This window comes from Danio rerio, chromosome 14 (genome assembly GCF_049306965.1).
Source record: "Danio rerio strain Tuebingen ecotype United States chromosome 14, GRCz12tu, whole genome shotgun sequence".
NCBI classification, from domain to species: Eukaryota; Metazoa; Chordata; class Actinopteri; order Cypriniformes; family Danionidae; genus Danio; species Danio rerio.
The window spans coordinates 20,187,884-20,211,274 of record NC_133189.1 but is presented as its reverse complement, the minus strand read 5'-3'; the positions used below and the strand labels follow the sequence as shown (position 1 = coordinate 20,211,274).

Genomic DNA, 23,391 nt, shown 5'->3' with positions numbered 1-23,391 from the left:
CGCAGTCCGTTGCCGGACTTAGCGGCGTTCTGGGCAGGGGGGCTGCCTGCTTCCGAGGTGCCCGATGCGCTCGCTTCGCCGGAGGCGTGTGCGGGGGCGGAGCAGCTCTCGTAGGCGGGCGCCTTCGGCGAGGAGCAGGTATGAATGGCACGGCGGGCAGAGCGGGCTACGGACCGCCGATAAGACATCACCCACCAACTGCTCTCTCACCGCCTTGAATTCCTGGGTGAATTCACAGACAGTGTCGCCGAACCTGGCTGGGGATATGGGGAAGTCAAGAAAGCGGACTTTGTCGACTTTGCGCATATCAGCCAGGGGTGGCGCTCCTGGACCACTAATGTGGACATCGTCCTCCCCAACGCACACGCAGCGGACTCAGTAGTCCGAAGAGCTAAGTCGGCGGCGGTGCGAAGCTCGTAAGCCTGGGTTGGACCCACCCTCGTGCAGCTCGGCCAGCGCCTGCGCTTGGTAGCGCTGGTAGGTGGCTATCGCATGCAAGGCGGAAGCAGCCTGGCCCGCAGCTATGTAAGCTCTAGCTCCGAGGGAGGTAGATAACTTACAGGCTTTGGATGGGAGACGAGGCGGACCCCGCCAAGAAGAGGCGCCGCGCGGATTTACCGCCATCGCGCACTCAACCTGAGGAATCGCCACATACCCCCTGGCTGTTTCACCGTCAAGAGTGGTTAGGGTGGAGGAACACGCAGCACGAGCAGAAAAAAGTGCTTTACAAGACCGCGTGAGCCTACTGTGCACCTCCGGGAAGAAGGGAACGCCCCTCTAGTCGGTCCGGCCGCGGAGCTGGGGGATAAACCATCTCCAACCCACGGCCGAAGCAGCCCGGGAAAGCACGGCTAACATGTCCGTTTCAGGATCCGTAGTGACAGCGCTCACCAGCCCGAAGGGGGCGAGCGGGTCTGGATCATCATCGGACAATGAAAGCCCACCCTCCGATGCCGCGGTGGACATCTGGTCTCCGGTGTCATCGGGCGTAAGGGCTACCATCTGTTAGACGGATCGCTTCCCCCGCCCGAAGCTTGGATGGAGCGCTTAGAGGAGCGGGAGGTCCGCGGGCCCGTCGGCGACGGATTATCTCTCGCTGAAACCCTCAGATCTGCCCGAGTGCCCGCTGCAGAGCAGGGGACAACTGGGGTGGTTCGCCCTTTTGCAAAGGCTAACCGCGATCTTGCGCAACAGTCATGGCATCGCAATGACGACATGAACTGTCCGCGAGCAGCGCATTAACATGCTGGACCCCCAGACATGTAACGCAGTGCCCGCGCCCATCATCCGAGGACAGGAAACCACCGCATCCAGAAACGCACAGTCGGAGCGCCGTCCTGATAAGGACGTGCTGCACGACTGTGTTGCTCTTTCTGTGAAGTTTGCAACTTTATACGCACCGCTCTGGAGGACCGGACCCAAAGAACGCCAGGCAAGGGAGAAACCCAGCTCGACCGTCTGCCACTGCGTGTACACACTCTGGACCGGGAGAATGCTCTCGTTCGCTCAGAATCGCTGGTCACAGCAGGAGGAACCCTCATCGACTCGATCAGAAAGTCTCTGAAGCGAAAAGGATAGCGTCTGCTGGCGCCAGGTGAGCTTATATACTCAGTTGATTGCTTATGCCGCTCACCTGCGCAGGCTTGCGCTGCCAATTCATTCTTAATTGGCCCGTTCAATACTCTTTCAGACGAGTAGCTTCTGAACCGAACCTCCCAATGCGTGGATTTTACAATCAAATCCACTTATAGTGCTGAAGTTCCCCCCGAAGGGGAACTAGACCATTATCATCAATAAAATTCATATAAATCTGCTTTTTACATTTTAAAGTATGAGTATATGATGAGTATGTTTACTGTCATTGAATAAAACCTGACATTTAGGCAAAACCCCATGTTTTGATTTTAGGATACTTTCAGCACTTTAGAGTACAACTGACTGAACTATGGCAGGTGGAGAAAGTGGAGTGGTGCTAAAATCACACCGCAGCATTACAAGTTGCCTCAGAGTTCAAGAGCACTCACAAGGTGACTTTATATTAAATTGTATATTGTACGGTACACTTTTAGGACCTCTTTTAGCGTGTTTAGCTAGATCACTTCTTAAAATTGTTTGTACACATAGCTCCTTTTTTTTGTAAGTGTGCACAGGTCTCCAATAAACTTTTTGGATTAATTTCAAAAACAAAGACTGTGAGATTTTCGATGGATTGTATTGGATTGTTCCGGAGTTTAATTTGGATATATAGTGAGATCCAGTGTTTGGACAGAGCTGGCTGCAGTAATAAAGCGCATTAATAGGACAGTCTGTTATTGCACTTCAGACTTCTTTCTCCCTAGATGAAAACTCTATTGCACAGAGTCAAAGGTTACTCTCTCACAGCTCAGGAGACTTGATGGAGTGCTCTGTTTATTTTAAGTTTTATTCATAACTCGATCCTATATGTTTTTTTTTTTTTTTTTTTTAATCTTCAGGGGGAATAAAAATAAATCACATTCTGGCATATAGTAAAAGTACTAAGCTGTAAAAAAAATAAGAGTATAATTTCAAAAATAAGTTTATATTTTGCATTTTGGGGTCATCTGTCCTCTATGGCATGTTTTCCGACCTTGTTCTGGAGGCACACCAACAGTACATATTTGGATATCTCCCTTATCTGACCCATTCATTTCAGGGTTTTGTGTTTCTTCTAATGTTCTGATGAGTTGATTTAGGTGTGTTGATTAAAGAGAAGTTAAAAATGTATACTGTTGAGCTGCATCCGAAATCGTATACTTTTATACTGTATAGTATCCTACTACACTACTATACTATACATATACGTCCAAATTTATAGCATTCAAAAATCAGTATGCAAAAAGTACCAAGATGACCTGCTACTTCCAGCGAGATTCTGAAGTTTGCATCCCATGCATGCTGTGCTATCACATGATGTTCCGCGAAAGAATTCACTACATGGTTACGTGATCATGACAAAATGGCGTATGTAGTACATCCCAGTTCTATTCATACTGCTCACATTCATACTGTATAGAAAGTACTTTTTTAACGGCTGACGTTAGTACGTTTAAATTCAAATGCAATACCTAGTGAGTACAGTAGGCAACTTTGCTGTGCCTTCAGGAACTGGATTGGGAAACATCTAGGGACTCAAGGGAACTCTATGGAACAGTAGTTAAACTAATATCTTGAAGGATTACATAAGTTCAGTTTGGCTTTAACCCAATTAAACACACATCATCAAACTATATGCATCCATCAAGGATGTATGATACCTACATGCTACCTGTAGACGCAGGTTTGACCAACACAATCTCACGGCAATTCGTAACTTTTTCATTTAGTGGCTAATTCGTATGAATTCGTACGATCTAATTCGTACAATTTAGAACGATTTGCTTTTCCCCCAATGACGGTTGGGGTTAGGGGTGGGGTTAGGTGCCACGCCTCCTTTTTAAAATCGTATCATTTCGTACGACTGAAATCGTACGAATTCGTACGAATTAGCCACTAAACTGGCAAAACGTAAAATAGTTACGTTTTCTCGTGAGATCAGGCTGGGTTTGACAGTGTCTAACAAGATTTGGAGCCAATGTTTTGACATGCCCTCACAAATATATTCATACATTGTTCAGTGTCTTGTGTATATATTATTAGCTATATATAAAGGCAGATAAAATGTATGATTTACAGTAAATGCAAAATGCTCAAATGGGATTTATTTGATTCTGTTTTTAATTGTTGCTTATATTTCTGGTAAAAAATAAAATAAAATAAAATAAATAAATAAATAAATAAATAAATGATAGTAAATAAATCAACCATTAACAGAGTTGAAAATAACAGAGTTGCAATTTTTTACCGTTTTACTAAAATTGTTTTCACTAAATCGGAATTGTATAAATTTTTACCACACTAAAAGGGCTCATATTGGAGACACAGAATGCACTCATAATTTCAGAATCAACAATATGTCACAGAAAAAAGGCTATGGAAAAACGTATATATTCAATTTTTTTTTTTTTTTCTGAACATCTAATGAATGTGTAAGTTATGAAAAGGTGAAATAAAGTAAGAAAAAACAAGTAAATTAGACACTAAATTCTTCGAAACTGTCCAACACAGGTCATGTCTCTGTGGCATGTCAAAAAATGTAGTATTTAATTCTGCAATGATAGACAAGAAACTACAGTAAAAGCTTTGGGTTCGTGAATTAAGACACCAAACACTTTTACATTCGTACAACTTTTAACATTTTTGCCTAAACTTGCAATGTTCCATCTGGCTAGTGTATTTTAACAAGTACATTTTTAAGAAATTGTCAATTAGACATAAATAAGGTTGTTATTTATGGCTGTTATATGCTTTTATATGAACATATTTTTGACTGTGCCATTGTGCTTTAGAAGTGGTTGAAGATGAAAAATGTATATAGAAATGATCAGATCAATATAAAAAGGCATCTCCAGAGGGGAAAGGTCTTAATTTCATTATTTTTACCATACCTGCCAACACTTCCGTGTTTCCTGGCAGTCTCCCGTGTTTCAGATACATCTCCTGCCACCCTCCCGTTTTGATAATTCTCCCAGAAAACTTCAGTAATTTTACCCCGGCCCCAGACTTTAGTACAGTCTGTAAGACTCCCAGGTACCAAACTTTGGTATAGTAGCCTAACCGATTGCAGAAGCTGCCCGAAACCCACTCCATAGTACAGGTACTAACATGACAGTGCAGTTACTAACCTGGTTCTCAACTGTGTTATTAAGACACCACCCACCCATCACACCCACTAATTTTGTAGCCGAATCACATTTGCTGTATGAAATAACCAGCCTAGGGTACGTTTCCCAAACCCATCATTAGCCAACTAAGGTCGCAAGTTCTGTCATCACAAACATAGTTTGTTGATTTCCCATTTCCCAAATCGGTTGCAATTCAAAACATTCGCAAACTGCGTTGCAAACTTGAGCACTCGCAACTACACCTCTGGAGCTGTAGTTTGAAACATATTTTCTGGCTGTGTTATATTCCCATTTATCTCCCTTATGCCCTATTCATTTACAACATTCTAACATTCAAAGTTGGAATTATTAAAAATAAAAAAGCATTAGGGTCATCTCTCTAAGGTGTAATTTGCTTTCTAACTATTTTTGCAGTTTTTACAGTTTGAGCGATCTTCATGTTTAAAATTGTGCTCCCTTCACAGGGCACTTTGAAAACATTGATTTCATTTTAAACACACCCTTATGGCGAAAGCTAGAGGTGACCTATTATTTAAAAGCAGAATTTATGTTACATCTCCAAAGCTTGTGAAAACAAAAAGCAAACGTTAATTTTTTTAACTAATAGTAGGTTATTTATTAAGTATCTGTACTGTATATGACATGGGCCTGCTAGTTAGAACTTTCTGCTGTAGTTTACAAGTGTCAAATTGTAAAAGTAGACTTTTCTAAAAAAATAACAATAATAATAAAACTAATTTCCTACTTAACAATAATAATCATCATCATCATCATCATTATTAATATTATTAATTATATTAACATATATTTTTTTCATTTCTAATACAAAATATAAATTACAATTTCATTTCTTAATAAATAGCCTCACTATTTATGTATTTATATGATTTTTATAAGATATTAGAATAAGTGTTAGCATTTGTAAGTAATTTTATTTTTTAGAATAGACTATGTCATATTCTGAATAATATTTGGAAAGGAAACATAGACCTTATGCGCCATTTACACATATTTCAGTTAAAATGGAAAGCGAGTGTATGTTTTTATCAAATCTATATTTGGATTTTATTTTAAATGCGTGTTTGTGTAAACAAACAATATAATTTGCACAAAGAAATGATGGGTTTCTTCTCTAAAGAAGTAGCATCATTATGGGCGTTTTACATTATAACTAACATGGTTCAAGCGATGGCCCTGCGACAGAGAAACTATGCGTTTTGGAAAACACTCGTCGCTACATTGTTCTTTTCCCACATGATGCATCGTACTATGATAGTTGAGCCGCGAGTTATGTTGTTGTTTGGGAAACACACCCCTGATCTCACAAGGATATATACCTATTTTACATTTTGTCAGTTTAGTGGCTAATTCATATGAATTTGTACAAGTTGAGTAGTACAAAAATGTTTGATTTAAAATTGAGATGTGGCACCTAACCTTATCCCTAAACCCAACCCTCATTAGGGTATGATCAAATCATACTAAATTGTAAGCATGAGATTGTACGAATTAATACGAATTAGCCATTAAATCAAAAGTTAATGAATTTTCATGAGATATTGTTTGTATTAACTGTATGTATCATGTATCATACACTAAAATGTATCATACACTTAAAGGAGTAAAAAGGCTAATGCACATTTGTTGTTTTACTCAAAAAAAAAGATGTTCAAACTATGTTAAAAATTTATCTTAAACAACACAATTCTGCACAATTTACTGGGATTTTTTTTTTTTTTTTTTTTATGTTCAGCCCAATTACATTTGGTACGTTAACTTAATCTATTTGTGCTGATTTTTTTTTTAACTGTAGAACTGGGCCAACACTCCAGACGCAAAATAAAATAGCCAGACTTTGATTGAAAATTACTAAACTAGTTTTTTTTTTTTTTTTTCAGTTGATAACGCTCCATTCACACGGGGCTTCAGCGTAAATGCTTGACTGAAGGCGGGGCTGCTGCGATCATCATAGCAGCGTCAGCCAATGAAATTCAGTCAGCAATAGGCTACTGTCTACTAGCTGACGGATCCACAATGCAGTTCGGCAACGCCTGACGTCACCCATTCAAAGTGAATGGGAAGCGTTGATGCTGAAGCCCAGTGTGACTGGGGCAATACTTACACAGATTATTTGTTTGCCTAAAGAATAACAATGTGTGCTGCAAAAATAAGCATAATTATATGAGCAACAATAATTTAATAACTTATAGCTTGCCACATAATCATCATTAGTGACAATGAATACAAGTAACTGTTTAGCAGTCACTGTTGTTCATTTCAGCCAAAAAACTGTAGTAAATTATTTGTATAGAAATGAGTTTTTTCAAAAAGATAGAACTATGTGTATATATATATATATATATATATATATATATATATATATATATATATATATATATATATATATATATATATATATACACAATAAACCCATATTGAAAATGGCAAAAGTGTTGAAGTTGTCTGTTAAAAAAAAAAAAAAATCTCTCTTACAAAAAGGACACATCTCAAAACTAGCATCTGCCTCACACACACTCACAGCAATGCTCACACATCCACACGACTCTCGAGTGTCCCCTCATTTCACACTAGCTTAGGAGGACGAATAAGGGAAAGACAGAGAAAATGAGGATGAGATATGGAATATGAGGAGGAGGACTGCACTACTCTTGACTGTTGTCGTATTATTGGAAACAGTCCAGGGGATCTGGGCTGTTGTTTGCGACACAGAAGGGCCACCAGAACACTTGTTTGCTGACACCAATAATGATCCATCTGTAACTCTTGACGTCCTGCAGCCGCTCCGCCATTATCATATTGTTCTCTACTGATCTCATCAACAACGTAATTCTTCCCCGGAGGGTCATTGAAATGAAAGCAGTACTGGGGGTTATCTACAATATCAGTGATATGAATCAATATTGTGAGCATTAATGTGCTTTTTATCTGGTTAATGGTCAGGTTTGAACATAAATAATATTACTCTGTATTTGATTAATTGGTCTGTGTCTGGTCTGCCTTAATTTTACTCCACCTATCTCATCAACAGCTTAATTCTTCCCTGGAGGGTCATAGAAATGACCCAAGATGTCCTTCCTGCTGTCTTAATTTGTCTTCCTGAGAACAATTGGTGTATTATTAGATCTGAATGGCATTGAATATGCATGCGTTCGTGATGATTTTAACATTGTCAATATCACAGTCATTTGATGGTTTAATTTAGGTTCCATGAAGACTTATTTTGATTTAAAAGTGTTACTATTAGTTAATGTACTTTTTGCAACTCTGCAAGGCAGGATTGTATTTTTAGTCATTGAAATATAAAGTTTTGATGTTTATTTGTATGTACTGTTACACTGGCACACATGAATAAGACTAAATATGATTTTTATATATAAGTAAAATATACTACATACCTTTAACTGGATTTTGCCCTAAGTTGTATTCATTGACATTGTATTTATTAAATTTATAAATTTTGACACCAATTTTAGATGTCAATTTGATGTCGTTTTTACATCAAGGTAGTTTATATGCATCTTAGGGATATAAAATCCAGTGCAAATCTATTATATCTAATTGAAGCTTTCAGGTGAATAAAACATCGTATTATTTAAAAATGTTTGACATCAAATTTTATTATAAATTTTTGACTTGTTTTTTGATGTTGATATTTCAAGGTGCCCACCGTGAACACATTAAATGCAAATAAAGTGTCTACTTTAATGTTTCAAATAACCTTCTGTAAATTATAGTAAGAATGTTTCCCAGCAGACACACAACATCATAAGATGTTAATATCAGATTGGATTTAGGTTGCCAGCATCTAAGGACAATGTTATTTTGACATCCAACAACAACAACTTTTCAAAAGTTCACTCTTAGATATTGTTTGATAATGATAGCTGGTTTGGCATGCTGTCCAGGGATAGAACCCTGAGCTCGGAGGTAATTGAGCCCAGGGCTCCCACCAGATCAATGAGCATGTAAGGGGAGTAAGAGATCAAATAGTTCTCGAGAGCTCCCCCTTTCAGGAAGAAAGGGGGATGGGGTGGAATGGGTTTTTTTCGGGAAAATAAAGATAAGGGAGTAATTTTAGCTGCGCTATAAAAAATTGCTGGGTTCGTCACAATTCATTCATGCTGTCCAAACACAAATCGACTAAGTAAACTTAATACTTTTAACAAATGTATGTGGCTTGAACATAAAAAAGTTAGCTATCCCAATGAAATTTTAAGAATTGTGTTGTTTCAGCTCATTTTAAATAAGTTGTTTGAACAAGCAAAATAAATGAGTGTGGGCTACTTATAGTGAGTTTAGATTAATCTTATTGACTAAATAATGATTGTAGATGAGAGACTAGCTGCGATCAATCATATCACATGCTCCTCTATAAATTAGTTTGCGAAACTTCACAAAATGACGTTAATATTTGGTTGATTTTAGGTTGTGTTGGAAAGTAACCAAAATCTCATGAAGAGTCGACGTTTTAAAACAATGTCATATTGATGTCAAATACTGACATTTATCCGTCAGGCATGGCAATCAAAATCTAACGTCTGATAGATGCCATTTTGGTAACGTTCACACAACATCAAGCTGTATCATCATTAGACATTGATATTTTGTTGTTTTTAGGTTGCATTGGAAAGTAAGCAAAATGCAACGTCTGTCCGACATTGGAAATTAACCAATCATTTCTAATCAAAATGCAACAACCCACAACGTTGGGGGGCATCATCAATCTGACCTCCTGTGTTTGCTGGGTTTGATGTTCCCAGGGAGAATCAACAAACAGAAACAAACAAACAAATTAATCAATCAATAAATACATAAACATACATCTGTCAGCATTTACTCATTTTACTCTTCGGTTTCAAACATGAAATTATTTTAATTTTTTTATTTTTTATTTTTTAAAGAATGTTAGACAAAAAAAAAAAAAAAAACTAGCCGTTGACTTTCACTGGGTTTTGTAATTTTATTATTTTATTTATTGTTATTTCTACTAAATGGCTGTTTTTAATATTATTATTATTATTCATTTTCCTTTGTCGCCCCATGCAACACCATGCATTTTAGAAATGTAAAAATAGATTTCTATCAGGGTACACACACCGGTGCCACAAGTCGGCAGCTGTCCGCAGCACCCTTCTTTGACCTAGGACATTGTTCGTATTTCTGGCGCGCCACAGAGAACATTCAAATGTGCATGTCTGGTGTGCGATACTTCAAATGTGGGTGCCATGTCGTGGTGCTGAGCGGTGTGCAACCCGTTTTAGTCTTTATTTTAGAGGTTGCCACATCAGAATGAACCGCCAACTATTCCAGCATATGTTTTACAGAGTGGATGCACTTCAATTCACCTGTAGTGCATGCTTTTAAACTGTGGGGGAAACTGGAGCTTCCGGAGACTCAAACCAGTGGTAATTAATGTTATTATTATTATTATTATTAATATTATAATAATTATTATTATTATTATTATTATTATTTCGCATTGACCAGAAGACAGCAACTCATACAAGTTTAGAACAAATGATGTGTCAGTAAATATTGAGAATTGTTTTTTTTTTTCCTTTTTTGGTTAAACTCTCCCTTTATTAACCAAGCTTTATTGGTTTTATTGTGTAAATGTGTATATGGGGGATCATCTTTGATATATTTATTTGTCTGAGCCAAATTTCACTGTCTATGTACACAGAGAGAGAGAGAAAGAGAGAGATAGAGAACCATGTCCTTTTTTATATCACCCTTCCTACATATCAAATAAGGTAGGCAAAACAGACCCTACTTTGCCAGCTCAACGCTTTACAGCCAGTAATTGTATTACTCCATTTGATTGGGACCTATTGTGCAAATGAACAAACAACAGGCAACTGCAGGGCCCTCACAGCAATTCACTTTGACATAAGTGCCATCTGCTGGACGCAAGAGACCACTATCTTCAACTCACGCCGTCTGTTAGATGCAGACTGCGACAGTCAACAGCTCCCAGACCAGAAAAGGGGTGATTAAAGTGCTTCTGTTTTAGCCTAGCATAGGGCCACATCTGATGGTCTTAATGCTTATGCTCACATCTATACTGAAACAAAAACTCAAGCGCTACTCCTTATTTGAGATGAGCTTAAATATATACTTATCCAGTCAGTGTTTACAGCACTGCATTCCAATGTAAAGTTATGCATTTTGAATGCTTCATATTTGTGCCAAAACCCTGCTGAAAACAAGAACAACACACTATAATGGAACTTGCAATGGTTGTAATGGAAATTGAATTGGTTTTAATGGAACATGTAATGGTCTTTAGATAATAATTTTTTTTGGCTTCAACTGGTGTCACATTTTTATTTATTTATTTATTTTTTAAAAGTATAGTCTCAAAAACAAATAAAATACTGGACTTGACGGTTAGAACTTGGTTTGTAATGTTTGAATGTTATATTGGAAACAACTATAGGCTAACATCTGTGATAGTTTTAATACAAAACATTTTTTTTTCAATAAAAGTTAAAATAAAAACGTAGAATAGAACGTGTAATGGTTTTAATAAATATATTGGTAAAAATATATTGGTTTTAACAAAAACTATAATAATCCATCCGGGTCTCTACTATTAATTCTTGGCTTTGTATTGGTGGCATGATGAACCTTATTGTAAAGTGTGACCAATGAAATTGGATGGTTTTCGGTAAATTCAATTTGAACTCCCCTCTGAAATCTGATATACTATGGCAATATATGCAAATTACATATATGGCATATAAGTTCATATTTAAATATACATATATAAAATATATGTCATACTCTATAAGCAACATATAGTTTGAAATACCGAAAAAAAAAAAAAAACAGCTGCTTACAGATTTCTCAACTATTGGGATTACAAATCTATATATGAACGCATATATAAAATTAAAGCAAAGTCCATGTAGTGTATGAGATTTCTACATAGGACTTCTATGATGTTTTCTATTTGCAGGATAGTTGGTCAATGCTAGCTTCATTAGAATAGCGGCTGCAGCATCTTTCACTCAAAAGTGAGTTTGCATCGCCCCTGACCTCTTTTCAGGTGCCTACATAGTGTCTTCCACCTCACCATTGAGGACTTGGCCCAGAATACGGAATTAGAAAGCAGCTCAGACGTCTTTTTTAGTGTCTTCTCACATCCAAAGACTAATTTTCCTCAACTGAGACCTCAAAACGTCGACCTGGCCCACAATTTATAAGCCTTGTGGCGAAAAAGAAAATGAGCACAAAATCGGGGTGTAATACACACACTTTTAAGAGATATAAGCAACTCGGTGACCCTGTGTCAAAGCCCATGAACATTTGTAAAAGTGGCATCGAACAAGTTTTGCTTAATACAATAGTAATGCAGTTAACACAGTATGTACACAGTAAAACTGGCAGCTATAGATTACTAAAAGTTTAGAATTTAGAATTTTATTATTATTATTATTATTATTATTATTATTATTACTATTATTATTATTTATTTATAATAATCTTTGGTCACACTTTATTTTGCTTGTCCGTTTGTTGAATTTAAGTTTCAATGCATCTACATGCCAACTAATTCTCATTAGATTATATAAAGACTGTTAGGGTTAGGGTTAAGTGTAAGCTGACATGTACTTGCAAAGTTTCTTACAGTCAGTAAAATGTCTGTTTAGTAGCAGGATCAACAAATAATAAGCAGACAGTCAACTGATACTCAAATGGACCATCAAAATAAAGTGTTACCTAAATTTTGTGGACACTGTAACGCTGCCATTCTAAAAATTGAAGTGTTAGAAGTAAAATAAAAATACATCTATTTTCTTCTGCTTAAAAATAAATAATAAAATAAAATAAAAAAAACATTGTATGATAATTTTTTAAACATTGTTAGCAAAAAGTGCATTCAATTTTCTTTGCCATCACAGAAATAAATTACATTATAAACTACAATTAAAATTTTTTTTTTATTGTATCAATAGTACACATTAAAACAGAGTTTTAAACATTGAGTTGACATTGTTGTAGAACATTGTTTTATCTCTGAAATGTGTTTAATATTGTGTATAATCATTTTTGCATATCATTAACATACAATTAACAAAACTATCGAATTTCCTCAAGTTACAAATAACAATTCCCGTTCATACTATCTAAAGCATACACTCCTTAAATCAAGCATTTTAAGTTATTTTGAAGTTATCATTGGTCTCTAAACGTCCTTGTCAGCATTGAGCAATTAAGTAGAGTCAAAAAAAACATTGACGTCTGTGTCTTTTCCTCCATGGCCACCTTGCTTAAATGACAGTCACCTTGCTAATGTGACAGAACATTCGGCATGAGGCAAGACGCACTCAGTCTCTCCACTGTCCTCCTGTTCCATGACCTGCCAGTAAACACAATGACAATCTGGTACAGCCGGCTTTAAACCGTGATGGGCATCTCTCCCACTCAAGATGATGAAAGCTGTGCTGCGACAGCTCACACACGCACACACAGACGCATAGCCAGATTCATTCCATCATTCCTCTTCCTGACTCTCCTTCAAGATGGAGTCTGACTCCAGCTGTGATCCCGACTCTTTCTTTTTTCAGTCTCTCTCTCTGTCTCTCTCTTTCTCTCTCTCTCTCGCTCTCTCTATCTCTCTTCTGATGCACACACAGATTTCCTTTACTGTCTCAGACTCACCCACGGCGCTTGCTGGATCGGGTCCAGATTGGAAAGGGAAAGGCGGGGTATTTGGGTCAGGATTGAGGTCCTCTCCCAGCAGAGACTGGAAAAGAACAAACCGTGCCTCCTTTACCCCGTGCTGCTACTTCTGCCTTCTCTTATCTTACACATGTGCACAGATACACACACACTTGCTATCAGGATTTTGCTGGTACAGTGTTGGTTCTGGGAGGCATAGTAATGTTGTGAATGTGTTTTGTTATGCAGTCCTACTACTCATCTCAATGTTTGTTGCAGGTAGAAAAATAGAGCAGTTCTGATTCCACTTGATGATTCTGGTGTTGTAAATGTTTTATTAATCATCATGAATTGTATGAAAATGTATTTCACGATAAACTGAAATTAATGAATTGAGTTCATTGCACTCAAACATTGAGGAAAGTTTATTGTACTTTATGAAATAATAACCGATCAATGTGTCATGTCAACTGTATACATCAATCACACAAAACGTGCATTCAGACATTGCTAGAAGTTAGTGATTTGAGTTTACAATTTAATAATGAAAAACGTTTAGTTACAAAAACACACGGATTCACTTCATTAGACATGGATTAATCTCCTGAAAGTATATGGGTTAATTTTACGACCAATTTATCCACTTTTGAAAGTTTAAGTATAAAAGCACTTTCCACTCCTACTCCTCCTCTTTTCCTAGATGGCTGGCATGATGGCCCAGGGGTTAGCAATGTTGCCTCACAGCAAGAACGTCACTGGTTCTAGCCCATACCAAGCCAGTCAACATTTCTGTGTGGAGTTTACACATTCTCCTCGTGCTCACATGGGTTTCCCCCAGGTTCCCCGGTTTCCTCCCACCATCCAAAAACATGCAACTTTAGTTAATTGAATAATCCAAATCGGCACCATAGACATGCACTTAGTAAGTAGTTATCTCTTAAAGCAGGGGTGTCCAAACTCGGTCCTGGAGGGCCAGTGTCTTTCAAATTTTGAAACTAGCCTTAGCACACCTACAATGATGTTAAGAAAGCCAATTACTATATGTTTATTAGCTACTACAGCAGGGGAGTTTTCGAGATCTACCTGAGCTCAAACTCCCCTCTCACCTTGCAAACGGGAGTTAGCCCCGTGCTCGAGGATCTTATGAGCTCAGGGCTCTCTCTTGGGACAGCATTACAAACAAGCTTTATAATCAATCATCAGCTAAGAGTGTACTCTTTCAAATGATAGTGGTTCAAAAATATAAGTGGTCACACTTTACAATAAGGTTCATTAGTTAGTCATTAATGTTAATTAATGCATTTACTAACATTTACATAATTGTTCATGTTAGTTAACTTTAGTTAATGAAAATACAGTAGTTCATTGTTAGTTCATGTTAACTCATGGTGCATTAACTAATGTTAGCAAGCATGGACTAGAATCTTGATAATGCATTAGTAAATGTTCGATTATGATTAATAAATGCTGTACATGTGTTGTTCATGATTAGTTCATGTTAGTAAATGCATTACCTAATGAACCTTACAGTAAAGTGTTACCATATAAGTAGTTTGCGACCCCTGCTTTATAGCTATCAAGAAAAAGGAGGTGGAAAAACAATGAACATTTTTAATAACAAAATAAGCAGAAAACAAAACATAAGTGGTTGTCCCTCCCGAATGACTGCTACACACACGCAAACACAGCACAAGTTCTAGGTCTGATCCTTTCTTATCTTCCTCTGTCGACACTTATTCTTTTATAATTCTATGCTCTTCCATGAGACTCGTGTGGTGCACAGGTGATGCTCATTAACACTCCAGCCTCTGGTCTTGCTTCTTTTTAAAGGTTCAAGAAACCTTCCAGGACTTTTTTGAGATTTTAACAGATTTGTGTGTGTTGAGCATCAATTAAGACAATGTTAGCACCTGTCAGCTTTAATTGTGGGGGAAACTGAATAATTTTGAACTGTTGTCATCTAATTTCATCTTCCGGGTTTAAAATCATTTTGTGGGCAGGATTAAAATTGCTGGCATAGCGTCAATGTGATTATTCATAGCTGAGTTTTCTTATCCTATGAAAAGTTCTGACTTATTAATTATTCATGAAAGCATGTGTTTCCTGATGAGAGACCTGCCGTGCACAACACGCAGTATTAAGCCGTTCATGAAGGCCTGTATGTGTTTGTTTCAATGAGCCACAGGGTTTGTTGCATGTTTTTCCCCACGATGCTGTCAGGGTCTATACAGCAAAGTTGTTGATTTGCAGCAAGCATTTCTATCGGGAGAGGTTAATAAGAATTCCAGCATGGCGGACTTTGTTTTTATCAGTTGAGTTTGTTACCATTCAGACTCATTGCCTATATCCATGCTGTGGTTTGCCTATGTTACTTATAGTACCGGCAGGGCTAATGGTTGAAATAGATAGGGCAAGAGACAGTCAGACACAGAGATTTGTGAGGAAATAATTCCTCCTCATTTATAGTGTTTATGTAAACATGATTATCTTTTCTTGTGGTTATGTGAATATGAAATTATGAATAACACATGTAGCAGAACATTAAATTACATACTGTTTATTTATTTGCATTTTAACTTTGTAACCTTAAATTAATGGGTCTCCTCACGGTTTGTGTCTCATTTTGTGGGCCAACTGACAGTTTTTCACTCTTCTCTTTTTCGCATCCCTGTGCTAGGAATGCTCCACGCTCACCATGAAGCATTTTTTTTTTTTTTAATCGGTAGACTTGAACTGAAATAGGGGGGTTTCATGGCCCTTTACAATGACACAGTAGCAAGATGAGAACAGTAGATATTTAAAAACTGATCCAAACACTATAAAGGTCTTTGATTGTGGCATTTTCTTAAACATTTAACATTTAATCAGAGCTTTCAAAAAATATAAATGTTGATGTATTTTGATCTGCCAACGTTCAAAACAATTTTTTGAGAGAATCCTTTTACATCCCAATTATGTCGGTTAACGTTTGCATGTATTGATATGCTTAGCAAAAGCTTGTTCTTCTTGGGAATTCAAATGAGGTCACATCCTACCAAACGTCTCCTAAAACAAAGCTTGCCGTAAGCTTTTCCTCACAGTTTTCCCTAGAGATGGAAAAAAGTGGTTTAAAACTGGAGTGGAGACATCAAGACAGCCCCACGTGGGGTTGCAAGTCAGGAGAAGAGCTCTTAGCTGGGATGATAGATTTTCTTCCATGGAATCATCCTTGTGAATGTGGATGGAGTACGCAGGCTGTGGATTTAGGGCGTTGTGAACTCAGAGAAGTGTGATTTCCTCTTCCTGGCTGCAGAGGTAGCGGTAGAAGAGAGGTGGGTAATCCTGGCTCAGGATGGAAGAGTTGGACCAGGATGAAAGAAGAGACCTCAGCGGAGAAGAGAGAAGGAATTAGGCTTTACCACAGGGGGGGGCTTCTGGATCATGACTACTGGAAAAGCAATGTGAGGAAGTGTTTGTCAGGGAGCCGATGATATAAGAAGACTTTGTTGAGAAGAAGCTGACATAATCTTACTTGGATGTTCATGAAGGCTTCAGAATAAACCTCATGCTGATTCTCAATAACTTCGGAATCTCCTATTTTTTTCTTTGTATTGACTTATAAACGCAGTTTGAAATGCGTTATTTATTGGCGAACTTCTAAATCTTTTTATATTGCTGTTTTATAATGAGAAAACCTATGGAAAATATATCTGAAACACTAAATATTGAACATATTGATAAAAGAAAAGCTCACATTAAACAATAGTCAAGATTGTTTAATAATGTTTTTTTTTTTTCAAAACTCCATCAAGCAATATTGGGATGGAACAGTCAATGAAAGAATAGTTCACCCAAAAATGAAAATGACCCCATAATTTATTCACCCTCAAGCCATCCTTGGTGTACATGAGTTTATTTTCTGTCAGGCGGACACAGTCAAAGTTGTTTAAAATTTTACACTGGCACAATAGTGACTTATTTTGAAACATCTAGAAGCACCTAAATCTGTCATCTAACTAACTTGTACATAAAGGATGCATAAATCCAACTAGTTTTTATTTGCTTGTTTAATAATTAAAGGCAAAGCTAACAAAATGAAAAAGGTTTAATGACCATACACTAAAGTGGTTCCCAATTCAGGTCTTTGTGACCGTCAAACTGATCCTGGTCCTCTCTCATCTACCACTATTGTTTGTCCCTTATGCAGAGCTCCTCTATGACTCTATGTTCACACCGAAAGCAGTGTCAATGTAGCCGGAAGCAGCAGCAGCTCGTCTTCAATAGTGTAGGCATCGAGGAGAGTTGAAATCAAGTCAACTTTATGGTAAGGAGCTATGGCGCAATTCAGTATAACTCGAGACTGGTGCATGAACAGGTGCTTCTCAATATCACTCAAGCAACCGGCCCTGGCCCACTCAAAACATGCATACCTTAAAATGTTGCAACTGACGAATCAGAATCAAGAAGTCAAGAATGCCATGTAATAACAGGCTAAACGCTGTTTTTTTTTTTTTTTGAAGCAGACTGATGTTTTTTTCTTACAAAAGTATTTCAAATTATTTTGTAGTAAACAACGATTGAACAAGAAAACCAAGTTGGCTTGGCTTTACTGAACAACCTTATATATACAGGGTATTACTTCTACAATGCATTGTACACATTAGTCGTGCATAACTTGCATTCAGTTGTCCTCAGAAGTTAAGGATTGGAGTTTATAATTTTAAAAGAAAATATGTTAATATGTACGGGGAAAAAACTTACTAATTCACTTAATGTGACGTGGTCTTCACCTGTCTGCATGGGTTTGTTTAACAATGGATTTATGTGCTTCACTATCCAATTCCTATGAACATTATAGAAGAGCTATGTTCGTTTGAAAAAAAAAAAAAAAAAAGTTATGAACACTATAGATGACTTGAGGGTAAGTAATTTAAGGGGTACTTTTGGTGAAGTATTCCTTTACTCAACCTCATTCAGTAACAGTTAAGTCCCCATTATTTTCAGCACCAACCTGTGCCCATGATAATTATGTTACCAGAAAAACTTTACCCTGGCAGTAGTTTTCAAAAAGATACAGTTTCATTTTTTTTTTTTTTTTAATACCCCTGTTTGTGTAGACTTAGCCTTGGAGCTTCACCCTTTATCAGATTTCAGATGGTAATGGGTGTGAGAGAGCAGAAGTGCAGTTTAAAACTGGTGGATTGAAGTGAATGAAAGCTCATCATGGCTGCTGTTAAATCCCAGTTGGCCTCTCCTCAGGAGCCCAGTCACTTTACCCCAGCGTTCACACTGTTGTCCTTGTCTGTCTAGGGATGAATCAGGGGGAAATTCTCATGCTACCTGAGCAATAGAGTCAGTGGACTCACCATCAGGCTGGAATTCACCAGGCTCTCAGACCAAGACGCTACACCCGCCACAGTAGCTATAGGATTCCATCACCCTATTTTAATGCACATTTGTAGTCATTGCATTAGATGGATGTGATGAGATGAGATGGAAGTGAAGGAAATGCGAAATTTAGAACAAAAATCCCTTAATTCACAAAAGAAAGAGGAGGTTTCGGACTTTTGCAAAAAAGCATCAATGTAAATAATTAGAGATAGAATGCATTTGGCAAATAAACTCTAACTCAGTGAACATCACATGTAAATAATGAGCAAATCTTCATTATATAATAATGGAAATAAGCTGTCTCCATTATGTGCACCTTGTTTATTACCAATTCTGCAGTCAGACGGTCTCTAACAATATATATTCGCTACATGTTAATGTGGAAACCTTCTAGTGTCTGCCCTTGCTGTGCTCACAAATAGGGTGGAAAAAATAGCTGATAATGTTGTTCAAGTCAAATTTTATAATTATATGTTTTAATACTAATATATTTAAACTCTTACTCATCATACATTGATGTTAAGTCAGGACTTCTTTAGCATCACTCTTTGACTTTCTGGGTACCCCTTTTAGACATACAGGGTACTTCAAAGCAATAAATCATTTGCATTATGCATAATACTTAATGGTGTCAACCCCGGAATAATAAAGGGACTAAGCCGAAAAGAAAATGAATGAATGAATAACACTATATGGGGTGACATGGTGGCACAGTGGGTAGTGCTGTCACCTCACAGCAAGAAGGTCGCTGGTTCGAGCCTCAGCTGGGTCAGTTGGCATTTCTGTATGGAGTATGCATGTTTTCCCAGTGTTCGCATGGGTTTCCTCTGGGTGCTCTGGTTTCCCCCACAGTCCAAAGACATGAAATGGGTAAGCTAAATTGCCCATAGTGTAAGTATGTGATTTAGTGTGTATGGATGTGTCCCAGTGATGGGTTGCAGCTGGAAGGGCATCTGCTGCATAAAACATATGCTGGAGAAGTTGGTAGTTCATTCCACCGTGGCGACCCCAGATTAATAAAGGGTCTAAGCCAAAATAAAATAAATAAATAAATAATACTTAATGGTTTGCATCCATTTGTAACAATATGGACAAATTCACACTTTCAATGTTTTGGAGCGCTTAACTATACACCTTACCTAAACATATCCACTTCTAAACAATATAAAACACTTAGCACATAAAAAAGTACAGTTATAGATAAAACTTCCAATTAGACCATAAAAAATGAGTAAAATAGCGTTACAAACTAGCTGCGTCCCTAGTCCAGAGTACTGTGTATCATCTGGTGTTATAACTAAAAACTATCCTCCTCCCACTTATAAATTATTCAAAAGATAAGCATGTATGCTACAGAAGCGTGAATCAATCAGTCACAAAACATACTAGAGCCAATGGCATTTTACAACCAAAGCTGATGTAACACTCTTCTAGCAGCAGTTTTTGAATTTGTTTATAGAATACACTTACAGTAAAATCTGAGTCATAAGGTAGATATAGATGGTGATTACATCTAGTCCTTTGATAAGTAAAACATTTCAGACTCAGACTCAGCTTTATTATCCCGTTCGGGAAACTAAAATTGCAACAAGGTATCATAACACAGGCGAATTTCCATGTACACATTAAAAAAAATATTACCACACAACATCCATACATCAGTATATAGAAACATCCCCCTTCCCCTGGACTCATTTAATGACCTAATGGCCACCATTATAAAATAATTTCTGGTTCTATTTGTCAGGCAAATAGGAACCCTAAAACGACGTCCTGATGGCAACAGCTGAAATACAGAGTACAGTGGGTGATCCGGGGTGCATAGGATACCCTGAGCTTTCCTTAGAACATTGTTATGGTAGATTACCATTAGACCAGTCTGATTAAAACCAATGATCTTGCCTGCCACCTACACCAGGCTGCTCAACCTGTTCTTGTTTGACATACTCAGATTGCCGTACCAAGCTACAATGCAAAAAGATAAAACAGATTCGATAAATTGTTTATAAAACAGCGTCATCATGGAGGTACAGACCTGAAATGATCTAAGTTTCCTCAGAAAAAAACATTTAACCTTGGAATAGTTATAATAATTGAATGAAAAGTGGCTGAAGTTGACCACCCAGTAGGCACAAAACTTCAACTTCAAATGTTGTCGATATTTGGTTGATTTTGGGCTGTGTTGGAAAGTGACCAAAATACAATGTCGACCTGACATCGTAAACCAATGTCATATTGACATCCAATATTGCCATTAAATTGTCAGGTATGGCAACCAAAATCCAACGTCTAATAGACGTCGTAGTGGTAATGTCCACACAACATCAAGCTGCAACATCATTTAGACATTGATGTTTGGTTGATTTTAGGTTGAACGTTGTACATTGGCATTGGCTTGGGTTCTGACATCAACACGATTTTAATTTCCAAACAATATGCAACATCCCAATGACATTGGGGTACAAAATCAATCTGATGTCATGTTGACCTCATGTGTCTGCTGGGCATGTCCTGACCAAGCATCAATTTGTGACAAGTTGGGAGTGAGTATGTGTTGATAGCAGTATCATAATTGCATGTTCTTAATGGGGTTGAATGTGATGAAGGGAGAAGTGTTGTCGTCAACAAGCAAATCTTTTTACATAATCAGGTTTTTGAGAAGACATGCAAATATGTGCACTGCTCCTAACACCAGGAACATGGTTGCAAACCACTGATCCAGATGATGAACTGTGATTGGCTCCTTAGGTTTGCTTACTGCAGGGATCTCCAGCCCCTTTCCTGGAGAGCTACCATCCTGTATAGTTCCCCCCCTGCTCAAACACACCTGCCTGTAATTATCAAGTAACCCTGAATAAACTGATTAGATACTTCAGGTGCGGGATTACGGCTCCCACCTCACAACTGAACCAGCTGTATCACGAGCAGGGTTGATTACCCTTGGGCTACAGAATGCAAAAGAGAATTCTGCAGTAGCTTACTAATTTCACCTAATGTGATTAATATAATTATCTTCAGCATAGTGTAAGATGACTTCAGGTTCAGTTCAAGACATTTATTCCTCATGTTTCTGAAAAGCATTCAGGATATTGAGCTAAATCTTGTTGGATGGTATTTGCAATTTATTTATTTTTTTGTTATTGTGCATTTAAAAAGCACAATGCTACTATTTTGAAGGTCATTTTCCTCAAACCCCCTACCCCCCTTTAAACATTACTGTATGTTTATTCATTCATTTTCTTTTTGGCTGAGTCCCTTTACTAATCAGGGTTCGCCACTGCGGAATGAACCACCAACTTATCCAGCGTATGTTTTACACTACTGGTGCCCTTACAGCTGCAACCCAGTTGCACTCATACACTACGGCCAATTTAGCTTACAAAATTCACCTGTAGCGCATGTCTTTGGACTTGTGGGGGAAACCGGAGGACTCTGAGGAAAATCCAAGGCAGACCATGCAAACAGAAATGCCAACTGATACTCGAACCACCAACCTTCTTGATGTGTTTCAGGCATCGTCTTGTTGTCATATTTTATTTACGTTGTTTGCTTGTTTGAATAAGTTAAGAATTTTGTGCAAGTTTGTGCTAATTTGCCTCATGGTCAGTGCAGTAAATAAATGTATTATCACCAACACGTTACTTGTGTAGCACAAAATGTTGTAACATATAAAATCATTAAAAAAACAAAAAAAATTTCTTACCTTTGAAATGTTATACCTTATGCTTTCTTTTCTTTGTTTGCTTGTTACTACACCGGTACACAGTGCAAAGTCTAGTCTTGACTAGTGCGGTTGAATGACATTTGTCCTGGGAGCACTGTACAAATGTGCCTGTGCTATTGACGCATGTTCAGGGTCTGTGAGACTGAGCACATTCACTTTTAGTGTTCACTGGAAAAGACAGAGCACCACACAGACAACAAGTATTACTCGTCCAGTCACAAAAACTGTTCGAAAAAATTCACAATGAATCATACGAATATATGAAATAATATCATGATTGTGATCATATTATGATCACAATCATAAGAGCAGAACCATTTTTCACCTACCATCATTCTTAACAGCTTAAGGGAACTGAGAAAATGGCTGGCTGACCAACCATTATACCTCCCCTCTTGACTGTAGATGTCTATCTTTCTTAAAGACGCATTAAACTTATTGACAATGAACATTAAATTTTAATTTAAGTAGAACTACTATTTTTTACCATAAACCATAGGTGATACCATTCACACCTAATTTATTGTTTCATTCTCCCCCAACAATGTAGCTTTATTATTACTATTTAAACAAAAAGCTTATTATTGCTTTAAATTAAGCCTCCCCAAGCCATCATGCCACACCCACTGCTTCTGTCTTGCTTTTATGCAAGTATAAAACATATTGGTGAATCTTTATCATTTCTGAATTTAAAATGCCAGGGGGTCATTGTGTTAAAAAAAAAAAAACTGTAAAAATATCTGTGGTGCAAGCAACTTGGTTTTCCTCAATAATGAGAGAGTGTAATCCGTCTTCTCACTTAAAAGTTCTTTGATTAAAGCGTTTGTCTCAGACAAGTCCTACTTGATGGCACATTTAATGAGTGTT

The 23,391-nt window shown here is 37.5% G+C and overlaps 1 long non-coding RNA gene across 1 annotated transcript; it reads right to left on the bottom strand.

The window, feature by feature from the left end:
- Positions 1-13,743: 13,743 nt before the first annotated feature.
- Positions 13,744-22,918, bottom strand: LOC141377495 (uncharacterized). Its single transcript, XR_012389678.1, has 3 exons — positions 22,854-22,918; positions 22,504-22,692; positions 13,744-16,857 (listed from the first exon to the last, which is right to left on the bottom strand). It is a non-coding gene; the product is annotated as an uncharacterized lncRNA (long non-coding RNA).
- Positions 22,919-23,391: the final 473 nt, after the last annotated feature.